Genomic DNA, 17,699 nt, shown 5'->3' on the forward strand with positions numbered 1-17,699 from the left:
GGGATGAGATGAAGGAAGAGAAAAATATGATCAGAATATACTGAATAAAAATGTTTTAATGAAAAAGAAAGAATCAAGATATACTGCTCTGAAACAATTTTAAATTCTTAATATTAGGAAAGTATTAAAATAAAAACTATTTTTTCTAATATTCAGTTTTTCTTTAAATGTGCTACTAAAATATCATATATTCATTTTTTTTACTTTTTATTGATTCTTTGTGAATTTCACTTCACAATCCTACTCATCTCCCAGTCCCTCCATATCTGTTCTCTGCCCTTGCAAACCCTCCCACCAAAGAAAACAAACAAACAAAGAATCTTGACACAGAAGCACTGTCACACAGTATACCTCTTTGCCCAAACAGCTTTAATTGCAAATATTCATTGCAGTGAGCCACTGGACTGCAGACAGGTCTCTGGCTTCTGCCACACCATCAATACTGGATCCTCACTGGGACTCCTTTCTGGTGTCCTGTTGTTGCCCAGTACCAATAGAGATCCTACAGTTTTGGTTGCAGGACCAGTCCCTTCATGAGCTCAAGCAGCCCATAGTCAGGGTAGATGTTGGAGTGGGCCAACTCAAAGCCTGTGGTAGCTGAGTTAATCAGCTCACTCTCCTGCACCCCTGCCACCAGGGCCAGCTCTCTGGCAAGGGGTGGGGCCAGCTTTCCTGCCTGTGGCAGCTGGCAAGGGGCAAGACCAGTTCTCCCAAGCTGACCAAGTAGAGAGGCAGGGCCAGCTCTCCCGTGTGCCACAGGCAGCCAGGGGCAGGGCCAGCTCTACTACTTCCAGCCAGGGGCAGGACCTGCCACCACCACCACCATGCCCTCAGGTTAGTTCTACTATGCCCATACTCCCAGGGCTAGCTCTACTGTGCTAACCAGGTGAGGTGCAGGGGTGCTTTCCTTTCCTGCAGGCCACCTTACCCTCTCTCATGCCTTTGGGGCCAGCTCTCCCATACTGCCCAGGCAAGGGGCAGCACATATTCAATTTTTATAAAAATAGCAATCTATAGTCATAATAATTAAACCATTTAAAGTCTGAACCATTCGTAAGTGATATTTTAAGTAGCAATTTATAATGAAGCTGCCTTAATCTTCTTGCCCTGAAAGAAACAGTAAATCAAACTAGGAAGTGTGGTCAAAATAAATAAATAAAACCCAGCATTGATGGAGGAAAAGTATGTATCCAGAATTGTTCTAGAGCCTTGTACGCATTATCCTATTCCTCCGCCTCTCAGGGTACAAAACATATCTTCATTTTACACATTAGGAGATGGAAGTACCGAAAGGCTAAGCAGCATTCTCAAGTCACCCAATAAACAAGTAATAGAGTTAGAATTTTAACCCAAGCACACTGTCCCCATCACTCTTACCCACTGTATTGGACTGCCTCACATGGAAAAGAAGTGTACAGCGCTGAGCTGAAGATGAAAAAAGAAAAAATACTAGGCGTAAAAGACTCTGTCATCTTTATAAGGACAAAGGAAGGGACTGAGATTCCATATTTAGAGTTGGCAAGCATCATGATCCCCAGAACCATATGTTTCTAATGACCCGATCACTGGGCCTTTCATTTCTGATCATTTGACATTTTTAAGCATGAATCATCTAATGAAAAAATTACAAGGCTTTCTTTTGAACACACTGTTTATTTGTCACCAAAAGATCTCAGATATACTTTAAACAAATTCCTTCTATAAAGGAAAGACTGCATACCCTCATGAATGGCATAACCTAAAAATAGAAATTATTTAAAACAGCTCTAACACCTTTTCTAAATTTCCCACATTGTGAAATGACAGCAACGTCTCCTTTTCAACACTGCCTTCTAGTCAATGCAAAAAGAAATAAACCATGCCCACATGCTCATATTTGGTGTTTACTTTTCCATCAGTCATCTAAAATAGGACACAAAAAGGGATGTGTCTGTCTCTGTTAGAAAGAAGAGAAAAGTGAGGGGACGGAAATCTAATGCAACAAGAGAGTTGCTGGATTTGGAACTGATTGAAAGAGGTTTGTGTCACCAAACATTTTTCAAAGACCTATCAATCTGCAGCTCTTTTTATAAACCAACCTGTAACGAGTGGTGTTTCCACACATTTTCTTCACACAGTTGCTTCTGAGTTTGGCAGTGTCTTTGATTTGAGAAAGAATTTCAAACTTTAGATGATCACACAGAACCTTTCTGGCATCACAGAAAAGAATATTTGGATCATAAAGACTTAAAGGAATGTCAGCTAGAGTTCCAAGTGGTTGGAACTTTCATTTCTGAGGTGCCCAAAGCCACATTTCTGTATTTACAAGTATGTTTATAAGTGATGCCATTTGTAGCTGTAATTAATCAAGAATTAGAAAAGACATAAGAAAGAAGAGCAAAAATAAAACATTAGTATTAAAAGTATAAATTCTAAAATATTCAAATATCAAGACATACCAAACATCATCATAATGTTCCTACTCACATCCCTGGTACCAAGGGAAAACCACCTTGGAAAAACCAGCAAATCCTTGAAATAACAGAAAAGTGCCAGCACTAACAGTGGTAAACTTAGCACTCCCTGGGAAAATTCAAAGAAAGTGAAGTAATGTAACTTGTCACCTGCTGACTGGTTTCTGCTGCTTCAGAAAACAAAGAGCACAGCTGAGTGGGGTTCAGAATGTACAGCCAGAGGGTGCAGAATTCCTAACTGCAGAGCAACAGACTCCATTATAAACACGAGCTTCATCCTCTCCACCCTTCCTAAACCACTGCTTCCCAATGTTTGGCCTTGAACTAGCAAAACTACTGTCATCTTGGAACACACAAGGATACACATTCTCAGGCCACCTAAGACCAACCATATGTTTCTGGGGTAAAGGCCTGAAATGTGTATGAGTGTGATGTTTGTATACACCAATGCTGAGACACTGCCCCAAATCAGTAACATGCCCAGTGGAGCAGCCCATCTTCTGAGAATCTGTTAGGAAGACTCCTATAAATTCACTAGGAATGGAGCACTTTTCATGGCATATTGTTTGTATTTGAGTATTCATTCTATGTCAAGGCCACAACTGCTATGTCCACTGGACTTTTTAATCTATGCTGGGCATGGAGAAAATTATTTCCAAAGAAAAAATAGTGAGAATAGTGAGTGCCCTAAATGCACATCTACAGTCAAACTCCCTGGGAGACCTTGAAAAGGGATTGCAAGTGCCATTGATAAAACAGATCAGAATTTTCACTTTAAAGGTCAAAAGAACAAGATCTATTTCATTTTGATATCCTTCATTTGGGTCCCAAGTGGGAGCTGGTCGAAAGCCAGATAGCCAGATGTACTGAATAGCCATGGTGACAAGTAAGGTGGAAAGAAATCAGCCAGATGGCCCGCAAGTCTGCCCAGCTCTGATTTCAACCCCATCTTCTCCACCTCTGCTCCCTCATCTAATTAGTGCACATTCCTAGTGTCAGTGGACAGAAACTATAAAATAATTCAAGAAGCAGAAAAGTGTCTAAGAGTGTAAATGGTTGAAAAATCAAGAAATAAATAGTTCTCTTTGATTATTTAGCTTTGTAAGTATATTATTTATTTTCTAATACCCAGGCTTAAAAACTCAATATTCTTGAATATTCATCTTTCTTTACTCTATCATTCAAGAAATCACCAAATCCTTGCACCTTTTGCCCAGACTCTTCTATACATTACTTCTTTCCATTCCAACCCCCGCTCTCTTTCCTACCCTTCCTCTCTCTCTCCTGTCTCCCACCTCAGCTCATCCTAGATTACTACAAGTCTCTCTTTTTAACAATAAACATTATAAAAAAAATCTTGCAAGTAAATAAGAACATCACATAACAAAATTAACCAGACCCCAAGTCTATGCAACTTAATGAACTTATATAGTTAGAATTGACCAGTCTCTTAATTTGCTCCTTTCTATAGTGTTCATGGACAAGAATGGCAAGGCCACTTTCACCACCATGCTTCCTTTCTCAAAACCCCTAAGCCTCCAGCACCCACAGGCTCTTGCTTCCTAGACACAAATGCAATATCTTCCCAGCTTGATTCCAATTTCATTGCCCCTGCATGTGAATCTTTAATGCTAATCAGTTCTGTATTCACTGTCTCCTAAATAGGTCATGAATATTATAGCAACTCTTCTTCATCCCTCTCCATAGCTAAGGATCAATAGTAATTGGTACAAAAAGCCAAAGTGAAAATAGGTGTTAAAGTAGAGGATACACTAAAGCCTCCTTGCTCTTTAGGACTATTTCAATCAGTACTTCTGATCCTATTATCCTCTATATTGAATTCCAATTGTCAGAGGAAACAATAGATGTTTAAATTATTAACACAGATAGTTGTTTAACCTATATAATAGCATGGAAATTAAATTAAACTACTGCCAAGATAAACATATTAATAAAGGAAAAAGAGCCCTGCTCTAGCTTCCCATTTGGGGTGAAGCAAGCACCACCATGATACCTAGAATTCCCATTGTCTCACCACACTCAATGCTGAGAGCTGAGGAATTCTACTTGTGTCTAGGAAACAATGTTCTAACAAACCAAGCTGGGTCCTTCATATATCACTATGAGTCCCATCCTCTAGAGCCTCAGAAAAAAAAAATCTATAAATTAACCTAACCCAGGAGATAGAAGACAGCTACAATGAAAATTTTAATAAGCTTAAGAAAGAAATTAGAGAAGTCACTAGTGGCAGAACAAACATAGTAGAAATGTCTACTACAAAAGTGATGTATAAATTCATTGAATCCCAATGTCCCAATGATGAAGCTCAGTGTACATGACAGTAATCCTAACCCTGATGAAAGAAGATTGTGGGTGTGAGGACAATCTGGATTACACAGTGAGACTCTGTCTGGAGAAAGGAAAAAGGAGACAAGGAAATCCAGCCTCAATGTTATTTTCACATAAGTAGAGGGAAACAGCTAAATTCCTTTCTTTCCAATTTTAGTATATGTGCTGCCGAAGCGAGCACTCCATTCTTCTTTGTTCTATTTTTGAGGAATTTTTGTTTTATTATATATGTACGTAGAAAATTACTAAGTTCTCCAGCTCAATCTTTTTATGGGATAAGGTAAATTTCAAAGCATCATAAGTTATAACAAGCTATGCTCATTGGTCATTTACTCACTTTCTAGAACTTTCTGTCATTTACTCACTTTCTGGAACAAATGAGTACCTGAAAGGGTTTTCTCATTGGAGTTCATTGGATATCTTTCTAAATTATCTAATTTTCTATCTGGATTATTGCAATTCTGCATCAGAATTTCACATTGAATCTATCTAAATAGAATTCCATCACTACAAGAAAAAAAACATTTGTATTGATTTTTAAGCAAAAATAGTTTACTTGCCATTATAAACTAATAAAACTTAAAAATATCTCACTTTCCCATTATGAATTTGTCAGTCACATTTTTCATTATAATTTCTATTTATGGAAATTTATTTAAGATTTCATTCAAACATATACTATTGAAATTTTCTCAGCTTTTCATTATCAGATCAAATAGGCTGAATCACTGTACATAAAAAGCACTGTACACACAGCACTCTGTGATCTCTCTCATGCAGTGTTGTTCATTTATAACTTGGTTTACTTACTAAAATTACTTATTCTATAACAATTTTAGAGAAGAAAAAATCAGCAAAAAGAATTCCTGTGTTCTCCTTACCGAGTTTTCCTAATGATAGCCCCTTACATACTTGGGTACAATTGCCAGAGCTATGAAACTAATATTAACAAAAGAAAGGTCATCATTCAGATATCATCATCTTTTCCACTGTGTCCTTTTCCTACACCATGGAAGATAAGGAGAGACTGAGGAATTCTACATTGGAGGAGATAGGATGACTCTCAAATGAGATCTATCTATCCAGAAAGTCTCAAGGACTCATACTCAACAACAATGGCTATTATTTAAGAAAACAAATAACAAATATTGGCAAAGGTGTGAAAAAAAGGAAATCCTTCTGATCTGAGTGGAAATGGAAATTGATGCATCCATTATGGAACTCAGTGTGGAAGTCCTCAAAACACTAAAAACAGAAGTGCCAAATGACCCAGATGTGCTACTTTGGGGAACATAGAGTTTTTACATGAAAGAAGGAGGAGTAAGGTGAGAAGGTAAAGTAAGAGTTGTTGATCCTGGGGAGAAACGAAAAGCTTCACTCTTCACTGGGAAAAACGTGAAAAGGTGTGACCACTTTCGACAGCTTAGACCCTCAGCATTAACCAGAGTTAGACAAGCTTGCAGTTCCTCTCCTAAGAATGTACATGAATGTTTACAGACATACTATGGGTAATAGCCCAAATATGGATACAACCCATTGGCTGAAAATGGATAGTCAAATGTCATATGTCCATACAGGGAAAAGCAGTCATATATAGAAACAAAGTATTGATTGTACATGCTATAACAAACTAATCTTAAAAACACCACTTTGTGTGAATGAAAATAATAAAAATGACACCTTTTAAATTATTTCATTCACATGAAATGAACAAAATGGAAATCAGTGGAAGCAGAGGGAGACTAGTGGTTAGATGGTAGGAGTGATGCCTAATAGGCTACAGTTATTATGAAAATGTCCTGCCGTTAGAGAGTGGTGATGACTGGGCAGGTCTGGTAATGTGCATTACTTATTTTTAAAGGCTGATTAAGAGAATCTTTAAAACGTCTCAGTAAAGCTGTTCTAAAAGTCACATGCTGTGTGGCTCCATTTACACAGCTCTCTGGAGGAAACCATGCAGACTGAGGACAAATCAGGTTGGCAAGTACTTGGATGAGGTTGGCAAGATGATGTCTACAGTGGGTACCTGGGGAGATCTTTATGGTTGTAGAAACTTCCTGCATCTTGATTGTTCTTGTGTTTACACAAATTTAAATCCAAATTAATAAAGTGATATCGAACTTTAGGCCAGAGTATCAACAAGAGATATTTTTGCTATGCCAAACCAGATTCCTGGTTTTACTATCATACTAGAATTAGGTGAGATACCTCACCAACAGAAGCCAAGAGGGTCCACTGGACTACTCCATACCATCTTGGGAACTTCCTACAAACCTAATTTTTTAAGATTTTCAAATAAAGACAAAGCCACATTGGTTTTCTTAAGCCCCAATCTCACCAACAATGGCCTAATACTAATTTGGCTCTACATGGACTTTGAAGCACACACAGCTTTTATGGCAATAAATAACTAGGTATTCCTATTTATTACTTAATTTCATACTAGCTTTATAAATTAAACTGAGTATGGTGACTCTGTCTCCCAAGAATGTTCCATGTTGCTCTCCCCTTTGGTGTTCATGAAATGCTCAATAACAAATAATCTGAATCTTCAGGTCTCAGACAGTAAAGAGGTTTGTGTCCATACTATGAGGCCTGGCAGAGAACAGCACCTTCAATGTCCGGGATCATCTTTTCCACAGTCATGTTTCTGAGTCTCTGAAAAGATACTGTTTAATTAGTTGCAATTCTAATAAAAATGTTAATAATGTTCTAAAGCCCATACACTCACAAATGCCTCTAGGCAACTCCTCTAATGATCTCTGGCTACAATGTCTAAACATTTTCAAAGCTGTGATATCATTGAGTGACTTGTATAAATGGGCCCCAGCATGCTGAGAAGCATTTTGCCTTGTCTGTGGTTATCTCTGTGATTAAGTCCTGACTTCTTCATATTTTAGTGACAATTTGAGAATAAGCAAAATGGGCTTCCTGGAATGGGAAACTTGGTCTTATTCTAGGGTAAATGCTTGAAAACAGATTTTATAATCTAAGATGGCCTAGAACAGGGCTTAGAGTAGGCTGTATCAGTTCAATTGCAGTTCAATGAATACCCTACCCAATATGGCCAACATATGTATATATTTAGTCTTTACCATCTTATATCCTAGAAGAAAAGATACTTCTCATGGTCCTACAGTGCTTATTCATTCATTTTCTTTTTTTTTTCTACTTCTTTTTTACCCTCTTATTGAAAAGCAAAACCTGCTGGAAGAGGGAAATTTAGTTTCCTCCAATAGAGTGACACTGGGCATATCAACCACTCCAGGGCAGGCCTAATGTTCAGGAGTAATTAACCAACATGTATGGACTCCAGTTTTTGTCGTTGTTGCTTTCATGTGGTTACAGTTTAGTGTATTTTGTTTGTTTGCTTTTCTTTATTTTTCTTTTTGCGTGCAGTTTTATTTTGTTTTCTTGGTTTTATGGAGTTTTTTGTTGTACTGGGTTTTTGTTTTTGAGAAAGAACTTAAATTTGGGTGAGTAATGAGGGAGAAAGGTCTAGAAGGGGAGGGGAAGAACAGAATCAAAATATATTTAAATATAAAAATTGTTTCAAATAATAAAAATGTAATAAAAAATAAAACAAACAAACAAAAAGGATATAGTGTCAATCCCTATCACTTCTGAATAGTTTTGGTTTGAAGTCTATTTTGTCAGATATTAAAATGGCTACACCAGCTTGCTTCTTAGTTCCTTTTGCTTAGAATACCTTTTCCCTTTTTTTTACACTGAGGTGATGTCTACCCTTGATGTTGAGGCTTGTTTGTTGGAAATAGCAGAAGGATGGATGCCATTTTCACATCCATTCTGTTCATCTGTATCTTTTTATTGGGGAATTGATGTTCAGTAATAGCAAATGAGCAGTGTTTGTTAATTACTATTATTTTGCTATTGTGTGTGTCTGTGTGTGCGTGTGCATGCGTGCGTGCATGAGTGTGCGTGCGTGAGTGTGTGTGTGTGTGTGTGTGTGTGTGTGTGTGTGTGTGTATGTGTGTGTATTTTCCCTCTTGATTTACTGATAGGGGATTATTTATTCCTTGCATATTCTTGGATGTGGTTAACCGTTTTACATTGGAGTTTTTTTTTTTTTTGTAACACCTTTTGTAGAGCTGAATTTGTAGGATATTGCTTTTAGATAGATTTTATGGAATGTTTTATTTTCTCCATCTATTCTGATTAAAGGGTTTGCTGGTTATAGTAATCTGGGATGGTATCTGTGGTCTAATAGAATCAGCAGCACATCTGTCCAGGCCTTTCTGACTTTTACAGCTTCCATTCAGAAGTCAGATGTTATTCTAATTTGGTGTTACTTGTATTCTAACTTAGTATTCTGTTACTTGGTGTTTTCCCTTTGCAGCTCTTAATGTTATTTCTTCTGTATATCTAGTGTTTTGATTATAATTTGCTGGGGGACTTTCTTTTCTGGTTCAACCTATTTAGTGTTCTGTATGCTTCTTGTACCTTTACAGATATCTCCTACTTTAGGTGGGAGAAACAGTCTTCTATGATTTTGTTGAAAATATTTTCTGTGCCTTCAACCTGGGCTTCTTCTTCCACTATTCCCATTATTCTTAGATTTGCTTTTTTCATTCATTAGAACATGGGAGAGGTTAGAAGGAAGAGATGTGGGCTGTGCTGAAGGGAGGAAAAGGAAGATGGAAGTGATATAATTATATTCTAACTGAAAATGTAATAAACAAATAAATACTCAATTCTAGGAAGTATTGTAAGGTCATGTGGTGAAACACTCAAGAAAATGAATTCAACTTTAATAGAATGAAGACTAGAGCATAAAATCATGGCTCACTCTATCAGCCCCACTACTAACATCGAGCCCTGTACTTCACACAGTTTCAACCAAGCCACTCTATTCCAAGTAAGTACTTTCAGATACTGGGCATTCCTGCTCCACCCATTCTACTCCTCTGCTCTAGGACTATACTTTCACTCCCTAGGGGGCAGGCTGCTGTTTCTCTCTTCCCTTAGCTTTGGCTTCAGAAGATATATTTCAGGAAAAGGCATCTTTTTTCTCCCACTCATGCCTACATAAGGGATTAAAATCTCTAGGTATACAACCCACTAAAGAAGGTACATTTTGTTACCTTTATTTCAGTTTCTTACTGATAAAATAGGCCCATACCAAAAGGATTTGCTACCACTGAATCTCATGCAGACACAGTAAAAGTGGGCCCTGCCTCCTCTATCTACTTCAGTGAAAGAAAGGCTGCAGTCTAGGGGAAAGGTAGGCCATCGACATAAACTGCTCTTCAACTTTGCCTGTGGTTAAGTGATCTTTTTTGTATGAGAGAATGGAGAGTTCATTCCTAAGAGTATTATTTAAATGGAAGTTTTGTTGAATCAAGGCTGAGAGCAGCACAGGTCTATAGAAATAAACATAAATATTTCAAAGGCAGTTTGACAGCATTACCCCTTAGCAAAACAACAGCTGGTTTCCCCACCAGAAGCTATTACTTCCCTAGCTGCAGAGATTGACAGTGTTTGTGGTACCAGACATGATTCCTTCATGTAGAGCAAATCTCAAATCAGTCAAGAGTGGCTAGCTAATCTATAAACCAGTGTTTCTCAACCTATGGGTCATGACCCTTTTGGAAGTCAAAGGACCCTTTCACAGGAGTTGCATGTCAGATATCCTCTGTATCAGATGTTTTAAGTATGATTCATGACCGTAGCAAAATTACAATCATGAAGTAGCAATGAAAATAATTTCCTGGTTGGGGGGTCACCACAGTGTGAGGAACTGTATTAAATGGTTGCAGCATTAGGAAGGTTGAAAACCACTGTCATAAAGTCTTTCCATTCTTGCCTTAGTGAGTGCATGATTGTCTTGTAGTGAAACATGCAGAGTCCAGAATTGGGGGGAAAAAAAACTAATGTCTTTTCTTCCCTAGAAGCCTGTATGGCACCTTCCAGGAGTGTGAAAAAGGAGTTAGCATGGAAAGTTTCCTGGTCAGCTCTAGCTTTGTTTCTCTATGTCCTGCTACCAAAGAATATGGTATCTCTAGTAATACAGATTTACTACTACTATGATAGGGAACGAAGAGAAACAGCAATAGCCAATACTGTTTCCATTCCTCCAGCACCTCCCTAACCAATAATTCATGGAGAGGTAATCCATGTTAGTTTCTAAACTAGTGGGTTTTCATAGGCTTCTTCATGGATCCTTGGTTTTGGTTAATGCCTCCCTTCCTTTCCCTCTATCCTCTATCCATATCCCCACATAAACCTTAAGTCCCTACTAGCTGCCCACAATTCTCTTATATCATGTATATTCTACTACTCTTCTCTTATATTTTTATTTGAATTTCAAGATAATAATTTCCCAAGTAACTTCTTTATCTATATTTTATTTAACCTTTACCCTGTATCATGATATTTCTATCCCCATCACTACCTGCTTGAACGTCTCTGCCCAAACTCTAGTATTCACTTTTTCTAAATTCATCTTACCTATATTCTACTCCCTTTCTTAAATGTGTCTTTCACGGTAGTCCATTTCTAATTTCATGGCTTCTCCATGTACAATAGTTAAACACAGAAAACAAGATTTAAAGCTAGGACTCACATATAAGAAAAAACATTTGGCATTTGTCTTTCTAGGTCTAGATTTCCTCATGTAGCATAATTTTTGCAGTCCCATCCATTAATCTGCAAATATCATGATATCACTTTTCTTTACAGCCAAGTAATCACTATCCATCTTCTTCTAACGGATATCCATCTATGTTGACTTCGTTCCTAGCTACTGTTAATAGAACATCAGTCAACAAGGATGTACAAATATCACTATAGAAGAAATAATGTCTTTGGGCATATATCTTGGTCATATAACAGTTTTGCTTACAGACTTTTGAAAAACATCCTGAGTAATTTAGAAAGTGGGTACACCAGTTTACACTCTTGTTGCACTTTGCAGTGGTTAATGCACAGACTCATAATTTCTCAAAGTACTGGAAATAAGTTACTGAGAGTGCTCAGTCAGAGGTGGGTCATCTGTATCGACCTGCCTCCCCATGGACAACTAAAGGTCAAGAAACATTGCAAAATAGAGCAAAGAAAGAATGCAAGAATTGGAGAACGGAGAAGAAAGCTATGAAATATTGCCTTCTAAATACAACTTGTCTGTTGCACACATGAACACACATCAGCTGTGGTTACTTGCACAAGATGAAGGCTCTTAAAAATTGTCCTCCTTCTAAGACCGCCTACTGAGTCCTCACCAATAGCTGAGGTGCTATTAGCAGTTGACAATTGTTGAAGGAGGCAGAATAACTTTTCTTTGTGGAAGTGTCCACTTCCTCACTGCCCATGTCCCAGAGATATTCCCTCACCTACGCACATATGAGCAGCACTAAGTGGACTCAATGGGTTAAATAAACGTAGAAGAGAACATGAAATTAGTAAGTAAATTTGCTAGGGGATGTCAGGAGAGAATTGAAAGGAAAGCAGGGACAGTGTAGACAGAATCATGATACACTATAGATACATATAAAGTTTTCAAAAATTAAAGTATGTCATTTACAAATAGATTTTGTTGAAGATTAATTAAGAGAAAGCTGGAAGCTCTGTGTGGACGTAATCAAGATACATTGTAGATACATATAAAGTTTTCAAAAATTAAAGTATATCATTTACAAATAGATTTTGTTGAAGATCAATTAAGAGAAAGCTGAAAGCTAAGGTGACAAAATCAGTCTGACAAAGAGAAACAGGGAAACAAACAGTCAAGGAGAGCCCTTTAGGATTGCAGTCAACCCTACTTGTGAGCACAGGTGTAAACATGTGCTTGGCTGTCTCCAAAGAAGCAATCAAGTCATAATTCAGGGAAGATATGAAAGCATAACTAAGCTATACCATCACCTATTAGAGCTTTAATGAAACACTGACAGGAAGGGCTAGGTGACTAAATGTCAAGGTGAAACAATTGCAGACACTCAGAGTTGGCACATGACAACATTGCAATGCAGGAAAAATAGATTTCTCAGATTCATCCAGTAACTATCACTAACAATGAAAAAGAAAACAAAAAAAGGCTTCTGTTATAGGGAGTGGATCAACAGAACATTGTGGGCTATGTAAAGAGATAGTAAAGTATGGGAAATACACAAGAACAAAGCTGGCAATAGAAACTGCCTCTGAAGAGGTACAGATGGTGGATTTAGCAGGAAAAAAAACTTCAGAGTAGCTGTTATAAACATGTTCAAAGAACATGAAGAAAATGTGGTTAAGGAAGATATGGTGATGATGTCTCATCAAAGAAAGAATATCAGCAAAGGTCATTTTTAAAAGAGATCAAATGGACACATGAGTCAGAAAGTACAATGATGAAAACAGCAGTTCCTTAGAGGATCCCAATCACAGACCTGACTAAGCAGAAAACAGAACTGACTAACCTTAAGATCAATGGAGACCACGCAATCAATATAAGAGAGGAAGAATGAAGAAAAATGAGTAGAGATTCAGAGAAGGATGGAGCATACCAAAAGGTACCATTGACATAATAAAAAGTATGAAAAATTCAAATAAACTAAGGCTAAAAACTTTCCAAATGTCAAGAAATTAATTTACAGGTCAAAGAAGAACAATGAACTCAAAATAGAATAAACAGTAGAACAACACTCAGGGAGATATTGTTCACAAAATGTTCAAAGACAAATGGAAACTCCTGAAAAGATGAAATGAAAAACAACCCATCACATACAAGGAAACCAACTAAGATTAACACATTACTTCTCATCAAATACATCAGAAGTCAAGAGGCTGTGGAACAACATATTCCAAGAGCTGAAAAATCTGTCAACTAAGAATCCAGCAAAACTCTTTCTAAAACAACAAGCCACATAAATGTTGAACACATAAAATTGTGAAAACCCATTGCTAACAGTCTTAAATTACAATGATACCAAAGAAAATTTTTTTTTTGGTTTTTCGAGACAGGGTTTCTCTGTGTAGCTTTGTGCCTTTCCTGGAACTCACTTTGGAGACCAGGCTGGCCTCGAACTCACAGAGATCTGCCTGCCTCTGCCTCCCGAGTGCTGGGATTAAAGGCGTGTGCCACCACCGCCCGGCATCCAAAGAAAATTCTTTAGGCTGAAAGTAAGTCATATCTTATAGCATTCCATACATACACACTCACACATTTGTGCATGCACAGACACACATAGTATCAATAAAAAAGTAATATTCAACTATAAAAATAATGTAATTGTATATTCCTTCTTTATTTTTCTCTTTATTAATTTAAATTAATTTTAAAATATAAAAATATACAGAGAGATGAACTTGTGGACCTATACCATATAGAAATGTAGTATATTAAAAAATAAATGGCATAAATATTGAAAAGAAAAAAGGTATCTTAGAATAAAACAGATATCAATATTAAAATTGAAAGGGAGGATAGATGAGCAGACAGAATAATACAATCTATAAAAGATAAATTTTTCTTATTTCTTTTATCAGCTCCTATCAATAAATGAGCTAATGAATAGGTAGTTATCAAAAATGAAACAAATGGTCAGAACCATGAAAATTTTCCAACATCCTTCACTACCAGGGAAGTGGAAATAAAAATGATCCCAGACAGAATGGACATTATAAAAACAAAAACAAGTATTTTCAAATACATGGAGAAAAATAAACTCTGTATAGCAGTGGGAATGTAAAGTAATTCCATTTGGAAATCAATGTGGAGGTTCCTCAGAACACTAAGAACAGAAGTTCCATATGATCTGGCTATGCTTCTTCTGGGCATATATATACCCAAAGGATTTTAGAGTAACCTATCACAGAGACATCTGCCCATCACTTTGGTGAGGCTCCACTCAACAGATAAAGAAGATCTGAAGCACCACAGAGTATTATTCAACCACAAAGAAGAGTGAAATTGTCACTTCTTGGAGGAAAAAAATGGGTAAAAGTAGGGATCATCACATTAAGCAAAAATAAATCAGATGCAGAAAATTAAATATTATACATTGCTATCATTTATGAGACCTAGAATTTTTTATAGATACATAAAGTCATGCACACACACACACACACACACACACACACACACACACACACACACATCAGAAGTAAGAGTAGGAAAAGAAATGATAAGAGTGAGAAATAGAAAGGAGAGACAACTAAAAGAAGACATGGAAGACAATGAACATGGTTAAGGTACATGATGTACTGAAAAGATACTGTCTATATAGAAACCAGGATATTATACATGATGAATATCTACCAATGAAAATGTTTTAAAAAGAGTTAATATTATGAAAAATAATGTTGAGGTATTGATTTTAATAAACTGAGATGTATTACACAAAAATGTGGCATACACATGTATAGCATTCATCATGATAAAAGGGAATATTCATAAGGAATATATGACAAAAATGACTGTATGTGTGCACAATAGAGTCCCAAATTCAAAGAAGAGAGAAATTTTATAATAATAGTTGAAGATTTTAACATCTAATTCTTGATGATTATTACAACTATGCAAAAAATTTCAAAGGAAATAGCATCAAACAATGGTATAAACAAATGAGACCTAGCAGACACATAAAATAAATCAACCGACTACACATCTTCTCAAGAACACATGGAATATTCTGCATCAAATGTAAGGTCATAACACATCAATAAATATGAAGGAACTGAAACCACACAATACAATGAATAGATTTTAAAAATCAACATTAGAGTTGAAAAACATATGAAAATTTAGAACTTAATCAAGACCTTTCTAAATAATGACAGGTTTAGAAAAAATGCTTAGTATTTAGCTGATTTTGAGCCAGAAAGCCAAGAAAATTCAATAGGATAAGAATAATCTCTTTGTTGGGTGGTGTGTGGTGAACATCTTTGATCCCAGCACTTGAGAGGCAGAGGCTGGCAGATCTCTGTGAGTTTGAGGCTAGCCTGGCCTATAAAGTTAATTCTAGGACAATTAGGGCTATACAAAGAAACCCTGTCTCAAAAACCCAAAATAATAATAATAATAATAATAATAATAATAATAATAATAATAATAATAAAATAAAAAGAATAATCTCTTCAACAAATAGTAGTGAGACAAGTAGATATCCATATGCAAAATAAGGAAGTTGGATCCTGTACTTTCTCTCAAAATAGAACATAGGTCTAAACATAGGCTTAAAGTTATAAGATATTTAGAAAAAATCAAGAGCAAATATTCCTGTACTTTGAAGAGGCAATGGTTTCTCAAATAGAATGAAAAACACAAGTGATTGAGAGAGAAAGAGAGAAGCTACAATACAACAAGATTAAAACTTTTATGCTACAAACTACCAAAAAGTAGTTGAAGATGTACCTCAGATGGAAGAGTGTTCCTAGCATGCAAGAAGCCCTGGATTTGATGTCCAGCACCACCTAGACTGGGCATGGTAACACATTCCCACAACCCCAACTCTTGAGAGGTAGACACAGGAGTAGGAAAAGCTTAAGGCCATGCTCAGCTACATAATGACTTTGAGGACAGCCTGAGTTACATAAGAAATAAAGAGTTAAAACAATATGAATAGACAGTTAACAGAGTGGAAAAATACTAGTAAATAAGAATTTTATCTAGAAGTCTACAAATTCTCACAGTACCATTACAAAATGACAATGTAATGAATTTAAAATAGTCAAAAATATGGATAGGCATTTTCAAGTGAAAATATGAATAATTAACAAGAACATTAATATTTATACTACACTGCTGTGGGATGGTCTGTATGTCAAATTACTCTGATTGGTCAATAAATAAAACACTGATTGGTCAGTGGCTAGGCAGGAAGTATAGGCAGGACTAACAGGAGAAAAGAAAGAACAGGAAGGCAGAAGGAGTCACTGCCAGCCACCACCATGACAAGCAGCATGTGAAGATGCCAGTAAGCCAAGAGCCACATGGCAAGGTATAGATTTATGGAAATGGATTAATTTAAGCGATAAGAATAATTAGCAAGAAGCCTGCCACGGCCATACAGTTTGTAGGCAATATAAGTCTCTGTGTTTACTTGGTTGGGTCTGAGCGGCTGTGGGACTGGCGGGTGACAGATTTGTCCTGACTGTGGGCAAGGCAGGAAAACTCTAGCTACATTACATCATTAGACAGAAAAGCAGAAACCAAAAATCACTTCATATCTACTAGAGGTACTCTTTCATGTCCACCAAGATTATTACAATAAAAATGACAGATGACAATCACATTCACATGCAGAAAATATCAATATTGAAGAAATGAAAGGAGAGAAAGGAAAAGGAAACAGGGAAGGAGATAGAAGAGATGACAGGGTGAGGAGAGTGGTCTAGGAGGGGACGGAATGCTCACTCATTGATCTAGACCGAATTCTTACACAACACAGGAAACTTTTTCATGGCCCCAAAAGACGGGACTGCACTATTTTGTATCTATTTCTCTACTTTTGTTTTAATTTGGAAAACATTGTAAATAATATTTCCAATTTTATTGAGACATAACTGGCAAATTGTGTGTGTGTGATTGTGTGTGTGTGTGTGCACACACATGCATGGACAAGTTATACTTTGATTTGCTATACATTTTGTTTATGATAATCAAGTTACTTAACACAGCCTCACAAGGTTACCTTTTCCTATGGGAGAATGAGACTACTTATCTACTCTCCTCAGCAAATAAGATGACACATTTTTATTCATTGTAATCTATGATGCTGCATATTAAATCCAGAAGTTACTCACCTTCTAAGGTAATATTTACAGTGATTAACACCTTCCCATTTTCTTAACCATTCAAGCTCTAGTTAGCCACCATTCTGCTTCTGTAAGTTTGAATTTATCAGATTCTACATACAACTGAGAAAATAAAATATTGGTCAATATATGTATGATTTTACTTAA

The 17,699-nt window shown here is 36.6% G+C and overlaps 1 protein-coding gene across 14 annotated transcripts in view; it reads right to left on the bottom strand.

The window, feature by feature from the left end:
• Sugct (succinyl-CoA:glutarate-CoA transferase) overlaps positions 1–17,699 on the bottom strand; it is a 727,080-nt gene that overhangs the window by 348,886 nt on the left and 360,495 nt on the right. The window lies entirely within an intron of this gene.

This window comes from Peromyscus maniculatus, chromosome 5 (genome assembly GCF_049852395.1).
Source record: "Peromyscus maniculatus bairdii isolate BWxNUB_F1_BW_parent chromosome 5, HU_Pman_BW_mat_3.1, whole genome shotgun sequence".
NCBI lineage: Eukaryota > Metazoa > Chordata > Mammalia > Rodentia > Cricetidae > Peromyscus > Peromyscus maniculatus.